The 16246-nt window shown below is 46.0% G+C and overlaps 4 long non-coding RNA genes across 4 annotated transcripts; 3 read left to right on the forward strand and 1 right to left on the reverse strand.

Annotated features, from left to right (window-relative positions):
• The first annotated feature begins 401 nt into the window (after nucleotides 1-401).
• LOC144632628 (uncharacterized) lies at nucleotides 402-3043 on the forward strand. The gene is made up of 5 exons (XR_013566924.1): nucleotides 402-717; nucleotides 1240-1300; nucleotides 1823-1883; nucleotides 2406-2466; nucleotides 2989-3043. It is a non-coding gene; the product is annotated as an uncharacterized LOC144632628 (long non-coding RNA).
• Nucleotides 3044-3333: 290 nt separating this feature from the next.
• LOC144632630 (uncharacterized) lies at nucleotides 3334-5754 on the forward strand. Its single transcript, XR_013566926.1, has 3 exons — nucleotides 3334-3632; nucleotides 4155-4922; nucleotides 5445-5754. It is a non-coding gene; the product is annotated as an uncharacterized LOC144632630 (long non-coding RNA).
• Nucleotides 5755-5789: 35 nt separating this feature from the next.
• LOC144632629 (uncharacterized) lies at nucleotides 5790-9376 on the forward strand. Its single transcript, XR_013566925.1, has 4 exons — nucleotides 5790-6088; nucleotides 6611-7378; nucleotides 7901-8544; nucleotides 9067-9376. It is a non-coding gene; the product is annotated as an uncharacterized LOC144632629 (long non-coding RNA).
• Nucleotides 9377-11273: 1897 nt separating this feature from the next.
• On the reverse strand, nucleotides 11274-16038 carry LOC144631628 (uncharacterized). Its single transcript, XR_013566781.1, has 3 exons — nucleotides 15904-16038; nucleotides 13641-13730; nucleotides 11274-12306 (listed from the first exon to the last, which is right to left on the reverse strand). It is a non-coding gene; the product is annotated as an uncharacterized LOC144631628 (long non-coding RNA).
• Between the last annotated feature and the right edge of the window lie 208 nt (nucleotides 16039-16246).

Here is a 16246-nt window from a genome sequence, read left to right on the forward strand (position 1 = left end):
AGAGACTTCGACAAAATACAGCAGACAGAATACAAACAGAAACTGAACAACAACGAACTGCACGATTACAGACCCAGCAGTTTATAGCCTGAATAGGCGTTGAGGGAGTATTATGTGGAAATCAGTGTTATTTTAATCCGAAAAGAAAAACGATAAAAATGAAAGGCTCAGGATTCGAACCCACAAAAAAAAATAATAGTAAAAAAAAAAAAAAAAAAAAAAAACCTAGCCGGATTCGAACCCCCGCCCTCAGTCCCGAAGATCTGATTTCAAGTTCGACGCCTCACGCCATTACGCCACCAGCGCGCGGCCGTGTGACGTCATTTCCGCCAGACACCAAGCTCACAAATATATATATATATATATATATATATATATATATATATGACTGGATTTTTGAAAACATGGTCTCCGGTTGAAGCAAAACTTTTTCGCCTGTCGCCTGGCGATAGCCAGGGGTCAGGCCAGCCTGGCGCTTGAAAAAGCAGGGGGCTTGGTGTCTTGAAGGGTTTTGGCATGCAGCCCAGGCTTCAGGCTACAGGGTGGTACCATGCCAACCAGCAGGTCTCATAACCCAGGGGGGTGGGGTGGGTTCAAAAAGTGGACACTTGGACTAAAAAACTGATTTTTTGGTCTTTTTTGGTTTTCGTCAGCAGAACTGGCCTGGTTAGGCAACAAGGTTAGGTTGCGGCAGTGATCCAGCTGGGCAAAACTCAGGTGAGTGTGTTTGTTCGCCAGTGACTGCTTGACTTTGCTTGATTGACTGAAAATGCCTTTGATTTTCCTGGCAAAGTGCCAGTGAGAGGTTTGTGTTGCTGACACGGTTTTCAAAAATTCAGTCATATGTTGGCAGGGAATGCCTGCTTCCAGCTGGCTGTGACCTACCGTTAGCCAGGCTCGGGCACCGGGCAAGTCAGCTGGGCAAACAGTGATTGTCAGTGCAATTCCAGGCATTACCTGCCAACATATGACTGGATTTTTGAAAACATGGTCTCCGGTTGAAGCAAAACTTTTTCGCCTGTCGCCTGGCGATAGCCAGGGGTCAGGCCAGCCTGGCGCTTGAAAAAGCAGGGGGCTTGGTGTCTTGAAGGGTTTTGGCATGCAGCCCAGGCTTCAGGCTACAGGGTGGTACCATGCCAACCAGCAGGTCTCATAACCCAGGGGGGTGGGGTGGGTTCAAAAAGTGGACACTTGGACTAAAAAACTGATTTTTTGGTCTTTTTTGGTTTTCGTCAGCAGAACTGGCCTGGTTAGGCAACAAGGTTAGGTTGCGGCGGTGATCCAGCTGGGCAAAACTCAGGTGAGTGTGTTTGTTCGCCAGTGACTGCTTGACTTTGCTTGATTGACTGAAAATGCCTTTGATTTTCCTGGCAAAGTGCCAGTGAGAGGTTTGTGTTGCTGACACGGTTTTCAAAAATTCAGTCATATGTTGGCAGGGAATGCCTGCTTCCAGCTGGCTGTGACCTACCGTTAGCCAGGCTCGGGCACCGGGCAAGTCAGCTGGGCAAACAGTGATTGTCAGTGCAATTCCAGGCATTACCTGCCAACATATGACTGGATTTTTGAAAACATGGTCTCCGGTTGAAGCAAAACTTTTTCGCCTGTCGCCTGGCGATAGCCAGGGGTCAGGCCAGCCTGGCGCTTGAAAAAGCAGGGGGCTTGGTGTCTTGAAGGGTTTTGGCATGCAGCCCAGGCTTCAGGCTACAGGGTGGTACCATGCCAACCAGCAGGTCTCATAACCCAGGGGGGTGGGGTGGGTTCAAAAAGTGGACACTTGGACTAAAAAACTGATTTTTTGGTCTTTTTTGGTTTTCGTCAGCAGAACTGGCCTGGTTAGGCAACAAGGTTAGGTTGCGGCAGTGATCCAGCTGGGCAAAACTCAGGTGAGTGTGTTTGTTCGCCAGTGACTGCTTGACTTTGCTTGATTGACTGAAAATGCCTTTGATTTTCCTGGCAAAGTGCCAGTGAGAGGTTTGTGTTGCTGACACGGTTTTCAAAAATTCAGTCATATGTTGGCAGGGAATGCCTGCTTCCAGCTGGCTGTGACCTACCGTTAGCCAGGCTCGGGCACCGGGCAAGTCAGCTGGGCAAACAGTGATTGTCAGTGCAATTCCAGGCATTACCTGCCAACATATGACTGGATTTTTGAAAACATGGTCTCCGGTTGAAGCAAAACTTTTTCGCCTGTCGCCTGGCGATAGCCAGGGGTCAGGCCAGCCTGGCGCTTGAAAAAGCAGGGGGCTTGGTGTCTTGAAGGGTTTTGGCATACAGCCCAGGCTTCAGGCTACAGGGTGGTACCATGCCAACCAGCAGGTCTCATAACCCAGGGGGGTGGGGTGGGTTCAAAAAGTGGACACTTGGACTAAAAAACTGATTTTTTGGTCTTTTTTGGTTTTCGTCAGCAGAACTGGCCTGGTTAGGCAACAAGGTTAGGTTGCGGCAGTGATCCAGCTGGGCAAAACTCAGGTGAGTGTGTTTGTTCGCCAGTGACTGCTTGACTTTGCTTGATTGACTGAAAATGCCTTTGATTTTCCTGGCAAAGTGCCAGTGAGAGGTTTGTGTTGCTGACACGGTTTTCAAAAATTCAGTCATATGTTGGCAGGGAATGCCTGCTTCCAGCTGGCTGTGACCTACCGTTAGCCAGGCTCGGGCACCGGGCAAGTCAGCTGGGCAAACAGTGATTGTCAGTGCAATTCCAGGCATTACCTGCCAACATATGACTGGATTTTTGAAAACATGGTCTCCGGTTGAAGCAAAACTTTTTCGCCTGTCGCCTGGCGATAGCCAGGGGTCAGGCCAGCCTGGCGCTTGAAAAAGCAGGGGGCTTGGTGTCTTGAAGGGTTTTGGCATGCAGCCCAGGCTTCAGGCTACAGGGTGGTACCATGCCAACCAGCAGGTCTCATAACCCAGGGGGGTGGGGTGGGTTCAAAAAGTGGACACTTGGACTAAAAAACTGATTTTTTGGTCTTTTTTGGTTTTCGTCAGCAGAACTGGCCTGGTTAGGCAACAAGGTTAGGTTGCGGCAGTGATCCAGCTGGGCAAAACTCAGGTGAGTGTGTTTGTTCGCCAGTGACTGCTTGACTTTGCTTGATTGACTGAAAATGCCTTTGATTTTCCTGGCAAAGTGCCAGTGAGAGGTTTGTGTTGCTGACACGGTTTTCAAAAATTCAGTCATATGTTGGCAGGGAATGCCTGCTTCCAGCTGGCTGTGACCTACCGTTAGCCAGGCTCGGGCACCGGGCAAGTCAGCTGGGCAAACAGTGATTGTCAGTGCAATTCCAGGCATTACCTGCCAACATATGACTGGATTTTTGAAAACATGGTCTCCGGTTGAAGCAAAACTTTTTCGCCTGTCGCCTGGCGATAGCCAGGGGTCAGGCCAGCCTGGCGCTTGAAAAAGCAGGGGGCTTGGTGTCTTGAAGGGTTTTGGCATGCAGCCCAGGCTTCAGGCTACAGGGTGGTACCATGCCAACCAGCAGGTCTCATAACCCAGGGGGGTGGGGTGGGTTCAAAAAGTGGACACTTGGACTAAAAAACTGATTTTTTGGTCTTTTTTGGTTTTCGTCAGCAGAACTGGCCTGGTTAGGCAACAAGGTTAGGTTGCGGCAGTGATCCAGCTGGGCAAAACTCAGGTGAGTGTGTTTGTTCGCCAGTGACTGCTTGACTTTGCTTGATTGACTGAAAATGCCTTTGATTTTCCTGGCAAAGTGCCAGTGAGAGGTTTGTGTTGCTGACACGGTTTTCAAAAATTCAGTCATATGTTGGCAGGGAATGCCTGCTTCCAGCTGGCTGTGACCTACCGTTAGCCAGGCTCGGGCACCGGGCAAGTCAGCTGGGCAAACAGTGATTGTCAGTGCAATTCCAGGCATTACCTGCCAACATATGACTGGATTTTTGAAAACATGGTCTCCGGTTGAAGCAAAACTTTTTCGCCTGTCGCCTGGCGATAGCCAGGGGTCAGGCCAGCCTGGCGCTTGAAAAAGCAGGGGGCTTGGTGTCTTGAAGGGTTTTGGCATGCAGCCCAGGCTTCAGGCTACAGGGTGGTACCATGCCAACCAGCAGGTCTCATAACCCAGGGGGGTGGGGTGGGTTCAAAAAGTGGACACTTGGACTAAAAAACTGATTTTTTGGTCTTTTTTGGTTTTCGTCAGCAGAACTGGCCTGGTTAGGCAACAAGGTTAGGTTGCGGCAGTGATCCAGCTGGGCAAAACTCAGGTGAGTGTGTTTGTTCGCCAGTGACTGCTTGACTTTGCTTGATTGACTGAAAATGCCTTTGATTTTCCTGGCAAAGTGCCAGTGAGAGGTTTGTGTTGCTGACACGGTTTTCAAAAATTCAGTCATATGTTGGCAGGGAATGCCTGCTTCCAGCTGGCTGTGACCTACCGTTAGCCAGGCTCGGGCACCGGGCAAGTCAGCTGGGCAAACAGTGATTGTCAGTGCAATTCCAGGCATTACCTGCCAACAATTGTTGGCAGGGAATGCCTGCTTCCAGCTGGCTGTGACCTACCGTTAGCCAGGCTCGGGCACCGGGCAAGTCAGCTGGGCAAACAGTGATTGTCAGTGCAATTCCAGGCATTACCTGCCAACATATGACTGGATTTTTGAAAACATGGTCTCCGGTTGAAGCAAAACTTTTTCGCCTGTCGCCTGGCGATAGCCAGGGGTCAGGCCAGCCTGGCGCTTGAAAAAGCAGGGGGCTTGGTGTCTTGAAGGGTTTTGGCATGCAGCCCAGGCTTCAGGCTACAGGGTGGTACCATGCCAACCAGCAGGTCTCATAACCCAGGGGGGTGGGGTGGGTTCAAAAAGTGGACACTTGGACTAAAAAACTGATTTTTTGGTCTTTTTTGGTTTTCGTCAGCAGAACTGGCCTGGTTAGGCAACAAGGTTAGGTTGCGGCAGTGATCCAGCTGGGCAAAACTCAGGTGAGTGTGTTTGTTCGCCAGTGACTGCTTGACTTTGCTTGATTGACTGAAAATGCCTTTGATTTTCCTGGCAAAGTGCCAGTGAGAGGTTTGTGTTGCTGACACGGTTTTCAAAAATTCAGTCATATGTTGGCAGGGAATGCCTGCTTCCAGCTGGCTGTGACCTACCGTTAGCCAGGCTCGGGCACCGGGCAAGTCAGCTGGGCAAACAGTGATTGTCAGTGCAATTCCAGGCATTACCTGCCAACATATGACTGGATTTTTGAAAACATGGTCTCCGGTTGAAGCAAAACTTTTTCGCCTGTCGCCTGGCGATAGCCAGGGGTCAGGCCAGCCTGGCGCTTGAAAAAGCAGGGGGCTTGGTGTCTTGAAGGGTTTTGGCATACAGCCCAGGCTTCAGGCTACAGGGTGGTACCATGCCAACCAGCAGGTCTCATAACCCAGGGGGGTGGGGTGGGTTCAAAAAGTGGACACTTGGACTAAAAAACTGATTTTTTGGTCTTTTTTGGTTTTCGTCAGCAGAACTGGCCTGGTTAGGCAACAAGGTTAGGTTGCGGCAGTGATCCAGCTGGGCAAAACTCAGGTGAGTGTGTTTGTTCGCCAGTGACTGCTTGACTTTGCTTGATTGACTGAAAATGCCTTTGATTTTCCTGGCAAAGTGCCAGTGAGAGGTTTGTGTTGCTGACACGGTTTTCAAAAATTCAGTCATATGTTGGCAGGGAATGCCTGCTTCCAGCTGGCTGTGACCTACCGTTAGCCAGGCTCGGGCACCGGGCAAGTCAGCTGGGCAAACAGTGATTGTCAGTGCAATTCCAGGCATTACCTGCCAACATATGACTGGATTTTTGAAAACATGGTCTCCGGTTGAAGCAAAACTTTTTCGCCTGTCGCCTGGCGATAGCCAGGGGTCAGGCCAGCCTGGCGCTTGAAAAAGCAGGGGGCTTGGTGTCTTGAAGGGTTTTGGCATGCAGCCCAGGCTTCAGGCTACAGGGTGGTACCATGCCAACCAGCAGGTCTCATAACCCAGGGGGGTGGGGTGGGTTCAAAAAGTGGACACTTGGACTAAAAAACTGATTTTTTGGTCTTTTTTGGTTTTCGTCAGCAGAACTGGCCTGGTTAGGCAACAAGGTTAGGTTGCGGCAGTGATCCAGCTGGGCAAAACTCAGGTGAGTGTGTTTGTTCGCCAGTGACTGCTTGACTTTGCTTGATTGACTGAAAATGCCTTTGATTTTCCTGGCAAAGTGCCAGTGAGAGGTTTGTGTTGCTGACACGGTTTTCAAAAATTCAGTCATATGTTGGCAGGGAATGCCTGCTTCCAGCTGGCTGTGACCTACCGTTAGCCAGGCTCGGGCACCGGGCAAGTCAGCTGGGCAAACAGTGATTGTCAGTGCAATTCCAGGCATTACCTGCCAACATATGACTGGATTTTTGAAAACATGGTCTCCGGTTGAAGCAAAACTTTTTCGCCTGTCGCCTGGCGATAGCCAGGGGTCAGGCCAGCCTGGCGCTTGAAAAAGCAGGGGGCTTGGTGTCTTGAAGGGTTTTGGCATGCAGCCCAGGCTTCAGGCTACAGGGTGGTACCATGCCAACCAGCAGGTCTCATAACCCAGGGGGGTGGGGTGGGTTCAAAAAGTGGACACTTGGACTAAAAAACTGATTTTTTGGTCTTTTTTGGTTTTCGTCAGCAGAACTGGCCTGGTTAGGCAACAAGGTTAGGTTGCGGCAGTGATCCAGCTGGGCAAAACTCAGGTGAGTGTGTTTGTTCGCCAGTGACTGCTTGACTTTGCTTGATTGACTGAAAATGCCTTTGATTTTCCTGGCAAAGTGCCAGTGAGAGGTTTGTGTTGCTGACACGGTTTTCAAAAATTCAGTCATATGTTGGCAGGGAATGCCTGCTTCCAGCTGGCTGTGACCTACCGTTAGCCAGGCTCGGGCACCGGGCAAGTCAGCTGGGCAAACAGTGATTGTCAGTGCAATTCCAGGCATTACCTGCCAACAATTGTTGGCAGGGAATGCCTGCTTCCAGCTGGCTGTGACCTACCGTTAGCCAGGCTCGGGCACCGGGCAAGTCAGCTGGGCAAACAGTGATTGTCAGTGCAATTCCAGGCATTACCTGCCAACATATGACTGGATTTTTGAAAACATGGTCTCCGGTTGAAGCAAAACTTTTTCGCCTGTCGCCTGGCGATAGCCAGGGGTCAGGCCAGCCTGGCGCTTGAAAAAGCAGGGGGCTTGGTGTCTTGAAGGGTTTTGGCATGCAGCCCAGGCTTCAGGCTACAGGGTGGTACCATGCCAACCAGCAGGTCTCATAACCCAGGGGGGTGGGGTGGGTTCAAAAAGTGGACACTTGGACTAAAAAACTGATTTTTTGGTCTTTTTTGGTTTTCGTCAGCAGAACTGGCCTGGTTAGGCAACAAGGTTAGGTTGCGGCAGTGATCCAGCTGGGCAAAACTCAGGTGAGTGTGTTTGTTCGCCAGTGACTGCTTGACTTTGCTTGATTGACTGAAAATGCCTTTGATTTTCCTGGCAAAGTGCCAGTGAGAGGTTTGTGTTGCTGACACGGTTTTCAAAAATTCAGTCATATGTTGGCAGGGAATGCCTGCTTCCAGCTGGCTGTGACCTACCGTTAGCCAGGCTCGGGCACCGGGCAAGTCAGCTGGGCAAACAGTGATTGTCAGTGCAATTCCAGGCATTACCTGCCAACATATGACTGGATTTTTGAAAACATGGTCTCCGGTTGAAGCAAAACTTTTTCGCCTGTCGCCTGGCGATAGCCAGGGGTCAGGCCAGCCTGGCGCTTGAAAAAGCAGGGGGCTTGGTGTCTTGAAGGGTTTTGGCATGCAGCCCAGGCTTCAGGCTACAGGGTGGTACCATGCCAACCAGCAGGTCTCATAACCCAGGGGGGTGGGGTGGGTTCAAAAAGTGGACACTTGGACTAAAAAACTGATTTTTTGGTCTTTTTTGGTTTTCGTCAGCAGAACTGGCCTGGTTAGGCAACAAGGTTAGGTTGCGGCAGTGATCCAGCTGGGCAAAACTCAGGTGAGTGTGTTTGTTCGCCAGTGACTGCTTGACTTTGCTTGATTGACTGAAAATGCCTTTGATTTTCCTGGCAAAGTGCCAGTGAGAGGTTTGTGTTGCTGACACGGTTTTCAAAAATTCAGTCATATGTTGGCAGGGAATGCCTGCTTCCAGCTGGCTGTGACCTACCGTTAGCCAGGCTCGGGCACCGGGCAAGTCAGCTGGGCAAACAGTGATTGTCAGTGCAATTCCAGGCATTACCTGCCAACATATGACTGGATTTTTGAAAACATGGTCTCCGGTTGAAGCAAAACTTTTTCGCCTGTCGCCTGGCGATAGCCAGGGGTCAGGCCAGCCTGGCGCTTGAAAAAGCAGGGGGCTTGGTGTCTTGAAGGGTTTTGGCATACAGCCCAGGCTTCAGGCTACAGGGTGGTACCATGCCAACCAGCAGGTCTCATAACCCAGGGGGGTGGGGTGGGTTCAAAAAGTGGACACTTGGACTAAAAAACTGATTTTTTGGTCTTTTTTGGTTTTCGTCAGCAGAACTGGCCTGGTTAGGCAACAAGGTTAGGTTGCGGCAGTGATCCAGCTGGGCAAAACTCAGGTGAGTGTGTTTGTTCGCCAGTGACTGCTTGACTTTGCTTGATTGACTGAAAATGCCTTTGATTTTCCTGGCAAAGTGCCAGTGAGAGGTTTGTGTTGCTGACACGGTTTTCAAAAATTCAGTCATATGTTGGCAGGGAATGCCTGCTTCCAGCTGGCTGTGACCTACCGTTAGCCAGGCTCGGGCACCGGGCAAGTCAGCTGGGCAAACAGTGATTGTCAGTGCAATTCCAGGCATTACCTGCCAACATATGACTGGATTTTTGAAAACATGGTCTCCGGTTGAAGCAAAACTTTTTCGCCTGTCGCCTGGCGATAGCCAGGGGTCAGGCCAGCCTGGCGCTTGAAAAAGCAGGGGGCTTGGTGTCTTGAAGGGTTTTGGCATGCAGCCCAGGCTTCAGGCTACAGGGTGGTACCATGCCAACCAGCAGGTCTCATAACCCAGGGGGGTGGGGTGGGTTCAAAAAGTGGACACTTGGACTAAAAAACTGATTTTTTGGTCTTTTTTGGTTTTCGTCAGCAGAACTGGCCTGGTTAGGCAACAAGGTTAGGTTGCGGCAGTGATCCAGCTGGGCAAAACTCAGGTGAGTGTGTTTGTTCGCCAGTGACTGCTTGACTTTGCTTGATTGACTGAAAATGCCTTTGATTTTCCTGGCAAAGTGCCAGTGAGAGGTTTGTGTTGCTGACACGGTTTTCAAAAATTCAGTCATATGTTGGCAGGGAATGCCTGCTTCCAGCTGGCTGTGACCTACCGTTAGCCAGGCTCGGGCACCGGGCAAGTCAGCTGGGCAAACAGTGATTGTCAGTGCAATTCCAGGCATTACCTGCCAACATATGACTGGATTTTTGAAAACATGGTCTCCGGTTGAAGCAAAACTTTTTCGCCTGTCGCCTGGCGATAGCCAGGGGTCAGGCCAGCCTGGCGCTTGAAAAAGCAGGGGGCTTGGTGTCTTGAAGGGTTTTGGCATGCAGCCCAGGCTTCAGGCTACAGGGTGGTACCATGCCAACCAGCAGGTCTCATAACCCAGGGGGGTGGGGTGGGTTCAAAAAGTGGACACTTGGACTAAAAAACTGATTTTTTGGTCTTTTTTGGTTTTCGTCAGCAGAACTGGCCTGGTTAGGCAACAAGGTTAGGTTGCGGCAGTGATCCAGCTGGGCAAAACTCAGGTGAGTGTGTTTGTTCGCCAGTGACTGCTTGACTTTGCTTGATTGACTGAAAATGCCTTTGATTTTCCTGGCAAAGTGCCAGTGAGAGGTTTGTGTTGCTGACACGGTTTTCAAAAATTCAGTCATATGTTGGCAGGGAATGCCTGCTTCCAGCTGGCTGTGACCTACCGTTAGCCAGGCTCGGGCACCGGGCAAGTCAGCTGGGCAAACAGTGATTGTCAGTGCAATTCCAGGCATTACCTGCCAACATATGACTGGATTTTTGAAAACATGGTCTCCGGTTGAAGCAAAACTTTTTCGCCTGTCGCCTGGCGATAGCCAGGGGTCAGGCCAGCCTGGCGCTTGAAAAAGCAGGGGGCTTGGTGTCTTGAAGGGTTTTGGCATGCAGCCCAGGCTTCAGGCTACAGGGTGGTACCATGCCAACCAGCAGGTCTCATAACCCAGGGGGGTGGGGTGGGTTCAAAAAGTGGACACTTGGACTAAAAAACTGATTTTTTGGTCTTTTTTGGTTTTCGTCAGCAGAACTGGCCTGGTTAGGCAACAAGGTTAGGTTGCGGCAGTGATCCAGCTGGGCAAAACTCAGGTGAGTGTGTTTGTTCGCCAGTGACTGCTTGACTTTGCTTGATTGACTGAAAATGCCTTTGATTTTCCTGGCAAAGTGCCAGTGAGAGGTTTGTGTTGCTGACACGGTTTTCAAAAATTCAGTCATATATATATGACCGTAAACTCCACACGAGATTTCATCCCGCCTGAGCCCTTTGAGGGACAAAATTATACACCCCGCTACGCTCGGCCTTCGGCTCTCGCTTCGCGAGGAACAAATAGCCCTATGACGGGGTTCCACTGTATTACACGTAAAATAATAGTCGACATAAAGTAAACATACAGTACATCAAAAAAATTCATCTATCGATTTATACAATATTGCAATAGCTTTAACATCGATTACAGAGCTTCTCTCCAGTAAAATTCTTATTACGCGCTTTACAAAATTGATGATACCTCTGAGAAAGAAAATCTCAGTGATAAATTAATCTAACTTCCTTTCTCCCCGCTGCAGAATATGGTCAAATCAAAATCAAGCGAAATCAGTCTAAGATTTTCGAATTTTCCATCGATTACTTACTTCACTTTGAACACGTTCCGGGCGTTTTTTTTTAAGTACCACCAAAACAATTTTAAAAAAATAACATTACTTCGCAGTTTAGTTAGAAGAGCCGTATTTTCAAGGTCATGGGCTCGGATCTCATTGAATTCCGAGATTTGCTCTGGGCTATCTCTGCAACTCAGCCTTAAAACAGATATATATTTCACTTGTATTCATTCGGTGAAGGATAATGTACGTCGTGTATATAACACCCCAAAACATCGAAAAAATCTTCGCTATAATCAACATAATCGTTTTATTCAAGGAAACATTCCGACTACTTGATTGACTTCTTAGTTGTACCTAGTTATCTTTGTTTGAAATACGTTTTAAGCGATGCGACCAGAATTTTTACCTTATACACAATAATAAATGGTTCTGAAATATGTTTCGCAAATTAGCAACAAAATTACAAGCTATGCAAAATGAAACCCGCTACTTTTTATACACACCTGACTACAATCTTGTTTTTAATTACTTTTCCATTTTATATCGGTGCAATTTGTCAATTTAACCTTCGATTTTTTTTGTAATCAGTACTGTTTCATTTTTCAGATTTAGGTTACACATCCGACCCCCTAAAGAAACAATGTGCAACGATTTATTTTGTGAATGTCCTTAATTCATTTTTTTTTTATACTACACGCCTAGAATAGCTCTTGCTATTTGCGGCTGATCCTGTAGTTTTATTGAAAAGAACTGTGAAAAAAAGTTGAAGGTAAAGTGAAAAATTAAACCATGCATGTTCTCGAGCACTTAGCCACACTGTGCACCCCACCACCAATACTTGACAGTTCCAAAAAAATTAACCTTGATATTTTTGCCAGGGAGAGTTAATCACAATAAACGGAGAACACCCCAATACTATATCATGAGACTTTGTTGCAGAAAATTCGTCGAATATTCTCTTTGCGAAGGCATGACAGTTAGAAGTAACCGAATCGTATCCATTGTTCAGTTCATTATTTCTGTAAAGAAACTCGATCAAATCCCCCATGGTTTTCCGTCCATCATCGACACTCATTTGCACTACATCTGTATTTCTACGGTTGTTTTTTCTAAAACATCGAACATTTTCGAGGTGTTTGCTTCTCTGAATAAAAATGAACTTGTCATTTTTTTCAATGGAATACCACCAATTAGCTGTTTGCAGCACGACAAACTGATGGCAGTCCAAAAGTTGAACAAGTTGCCAGTCTTGAAGTGGGCATTTATAAACCCCAACACTTATTATTTTCTCAGTGGTATCAATTAATTTTTGCATTTGTGATATTAGCGAGTTATGGTTAATCCTCCATACATTAAACACGTCACTGGTTTGATCAGCATTTAGGTAAAGCGCCACTTGACTTTGCCAATATCCACTGTTGCCGGACTCAGCAATTGTTGACGTACTATTTGAGTTGCTGCTGGATGACGCCATGTTCCTGCTTGAATTATTCAGTAAGTCTGCAAGAGGAAAATTTGGAGAATGTTACTATTGCTACTAGGTGATCACTCATAAGTGCCAAAAAATACTAAAAAAATAGACTTCATTTAATAAAGCCTCGATACAGGTAAAAACAACTTTTCGCGCAATACGAAAGAAAGTAGCTTCCCACGCAGTCTTTTATAGAGGCCATCGTATATTCTACTCCTCCTTTGTGGGGAAGAGTGAAACTATCGCCCCTAAAACTATCGCCCCCTAGCAGATTATTGAATAATCTGTAGGTTGCGCGCGCAATGCAGGATTTCCGAGAGCAATGTGGCAGGCATCTGACAGCAAAGGAAATTCACAGTTCGTCGATTCGCTTTGAAAAATTGCTGGATAATAAAGTCTCGGGAATCACAAAATAAATAATTTAAAATCTGTTTCTAAAATTATAAATACAATATAATACAATATTTTACAAGAATAATTAAAAAGGGTAAAATGAGAAAAATGATAATCAGTGAATAGATCAAGTGTCATGTATCAGGTAGTGCATATTAGACAGTTGGAACACGCGTCCTCGATGAGAGCAGTGAGGTCTTTATCTCTTATACTCTTTCTAAAATTCCCGATCGTCAGTCTCTTTTTGTCAGTTGCGCTCAGTTTTGACCAAAGGTAAGGACCAAGATATCTAATGGAGTGTTTTCCTCAACGAACTAAAGAGAACCGAGGCGAAAAAATTGCGAAGGAACTATTCCACGAATACCCGGCGTATCCAATCGAACAAAATCTAACTAAACATCCATCGAGCCAAATCGAACACCAATCGTTCGATTGGGTTCGGTAATCGAACAAAATCGAACATCTATTTTGCTGTGAGCTCGATTTTCGAACCAATCGAACACAATCGAATTCAACTGATCCGACTCTATTTTGTTTGGAATCCGTCTTGATAAGTAAATCACGCAGGACTAACAACAAATGTCCGCAATATAAACAAACAGGAGTTCGGTTATCGAAAGTTCAATTGAGTACGATTGTCGACTGTCCGATAATCGAACGTTCGATTTTGTTCGATTGACCAAATTTTATTGTGAGTTCGATTATGTTCGATTACCAAACCCAATCGAACGATTGGTGTTGGATTGGGTTCGAATACCGAACGTTCGATTGGATACGCCGGGCGAATACCTTCTTTATTCCATGCTTAAATTGGAAATTCACGGCGATGATCATTTATCACTTTCATAATGTATAATACAATAATTGTTGGATTCGGTTTTTGTGATATCTGGGATAATCAAGGAATCGATCTTAATTATATCACAAAAACCTCATCCAATAATTGTTTATTAACAGTTTAATAACTAACCTTACCCCGGCTTGACTGACTTCTAGAGAACGCGTGGTTTCTGAACAGCGGGCTTGTTTCTTCAGAACTATTTGATCCTATTTGTGTATGCTACAAAAGTAAAGCCAATTCATATATTGTTAGTCTGAGCTTTCGGACAGCTGGATATTGGCCAACTAAAGTTGCGTGTTCAGGAAACGAAACGCAAAAAAAGGAACTAGAACAAGGACAATATCCAACCTTAAAACATGACTTATGTAGTCAGAGGGCTAATAACTTAAATCAACCGATTAGATTGCTCCATTGCCGGTCCAATATTCTTAAATCGTGTACTGTCCCTATTGATCCAGGGCGAATTGTTTTATTTTAATGGTTTACAAAATTAAAAAAAAAATAACTTGACTCGTATGAAAAATCGTTTCGTACTGTTTTAGGTTTGTTGTAGCCGGAAGTAAAGCACCAAAAAGTTCGTTGGTCATTCTTGTGAAAACTAGGCATGCGCAATAAGTATTTTGATAAAATACTTATGGCGACGCTGTTTAAAGAGGTTCTTAAAGTTCTTTAAGGAGGGGGGCTGTTTGAGTGAGGTTGGAGTGAGGTCCCATGCTAGTGGACCTCTATATCGTAAGCCGTTTCTGTCAGTGTCCATGTTGAATCTAGGTACTACAAAGTGATTACTATTTCTAAGATTATAGTATGGATTAGCAATACTAAAGAGGTTTGTTATTTTATCAGGGGTAATGTTACTATTTACTTTGTACATTACATATAAGAGCGAGTGACGCAGAGAAAGAAAAATTAAGCCTTTTTCGTAAATACGGTACGCTTTTAATAAATGCATAATGATGAGCCAAAGGTGTCCCCCGCGACCTAACTGAATCGAACTGAAAGCACACAGGGCCACAGACAGACCACCCTATGTGTTCGTGATTAATAATTGTTGACATAAGGTTATGTTGAAATCAATGGCGCATATAAAAGATTTATAGAAACATTACTTCGGCTTCGATCTACTACAAAATATGAAATTTACTCTAAAGGATTCAATAAAAGTTAAGATGAAATGGTAAATGAGTCTTGTGTCCTCTTTTTTTGCCGCCCCGAGCCCTTTAAGGCGTTATTTTGCGAGATCATTAGCGACCGTTTTATAGAGTAAATTTTATATTTTGTAGTAAATCGAAGCCGATATAGGCGTCTAAATACCTTCTACAGTCAACTCTCGTTATAGCGGACACGCTCGGGACTTCGTTTAGTGTCCGTAATAGCGAGAGTCCGTAATAGCGGGGTGTGAGGAAAAAAATGGCATTAACATAGGCTCAATAGTATGGGTTATGACGAGCTTATCAACAGTCGTGAAACAACTCAGTAGTCGTTAGGTATGGAGAATGACAATGGTCGAGGGTTTGAGGATTTGGTTTCTCCAAAAAGGAGTCGTCTGGAAGAAAAGGGCGCAAGCTGAAGTGAAAAAGCAAAGTCTGGTGTACAGCTACTGATGCAATTGATGCAAAAATAATTATTGCAGAAGACTTCTGAAGTGTGTTTCGACAAATAGTATTCAACACACTGCAATTTTCCGTAATAATGTTATGTGAGAAGTTCATGGTGTCCGCTTTATCGAGAGTCAAAACAATAAAATTGTTCTTTTGGTACCACGAAAGTGTCCGTAATTCCGTAATAGCGAGAGTCCGTAATAGCAGGAGTCATTTCCAGTCAAACCTCTATAACTTTCGCCGGGGATCTGAATTTTGTCCGTAATATCGAGCGTCCGTAATAGCGGGGTGTCCGCAAGGCGAGAGTTGACTGTATATGCGCCATTGATTTCAACAGAACCTTATGTCAACAATTATTAACCACGAACGCATTGGGTGGTCTGCCTGTGACTGAACGAGTCAGTAAAACTACTCAGCAACAATGCACGAACACCAAAACATCTAATGAGATATTTATAATCCGACTGCTTTATTTCACTACCTCGTGAGGAGTCGTACGCGAAAATTTGGACTTGAAATTAGCTTGAATTTCAGATTCTTTTTTTAAAAAAATCAACCCTTTCTCCCTCACGCGGGCAAAAAAAAAATCGCTTCGACAATATAAACCGAAATTAGAATTTACCAATTAAGAAACTGTCAGAAGACCTCAGAAACTGCGCGCTTGTTAGTACTTGTTATGAGGTTATCTTAACCATGCAACACGTCTTCGTGGAATGGTAATTGTAACTAGGTAAATCACCTAACAGTAATAAATTAAAAACCTGACCGACACTTCAAGCAACCGGCCTACTTACCCAGAGTTAGAAATTGTTTTGCTCTTCGACGATCTAAATGCGCATTTCCTTCTCGGAATCGCGCGGAATCAGCAACGGTAATTTTTAACCACGTGGCTGACGTGCTAATTCCGGTTATAAACAAGCCGTGTAATCGCCTATTCCCACCAATGGAATCTTGAAATAAACATGAAGACTCTCACTCTGACAGTTGACCGTTTCAGTGGATCTAACTCACTATTGATAGTCAAGACGTTATTTTAAACGGGCAATACAGCATGACTTGGCATAAAGTTTGACAGACTCGAGGCTGGAGGGTTATTTATGCATGCTAAAATTGAAACCAGTGTACCGTGGTGTGGTC

This window comes from Oculina patagonica, chromosome 12 (assembly GCF_052425735.1).
Source record: "Oculina patagonica isolate OP01 chromosome 12, crgOcupat, whole genome shotgun sequence".
NCBI classification, from domain to species: Eukaryota; Metazoa; Cnidaria; class Anthozoa; order Scleractinia; family Oculinidae; genus Oculina; species Oculina patagonica.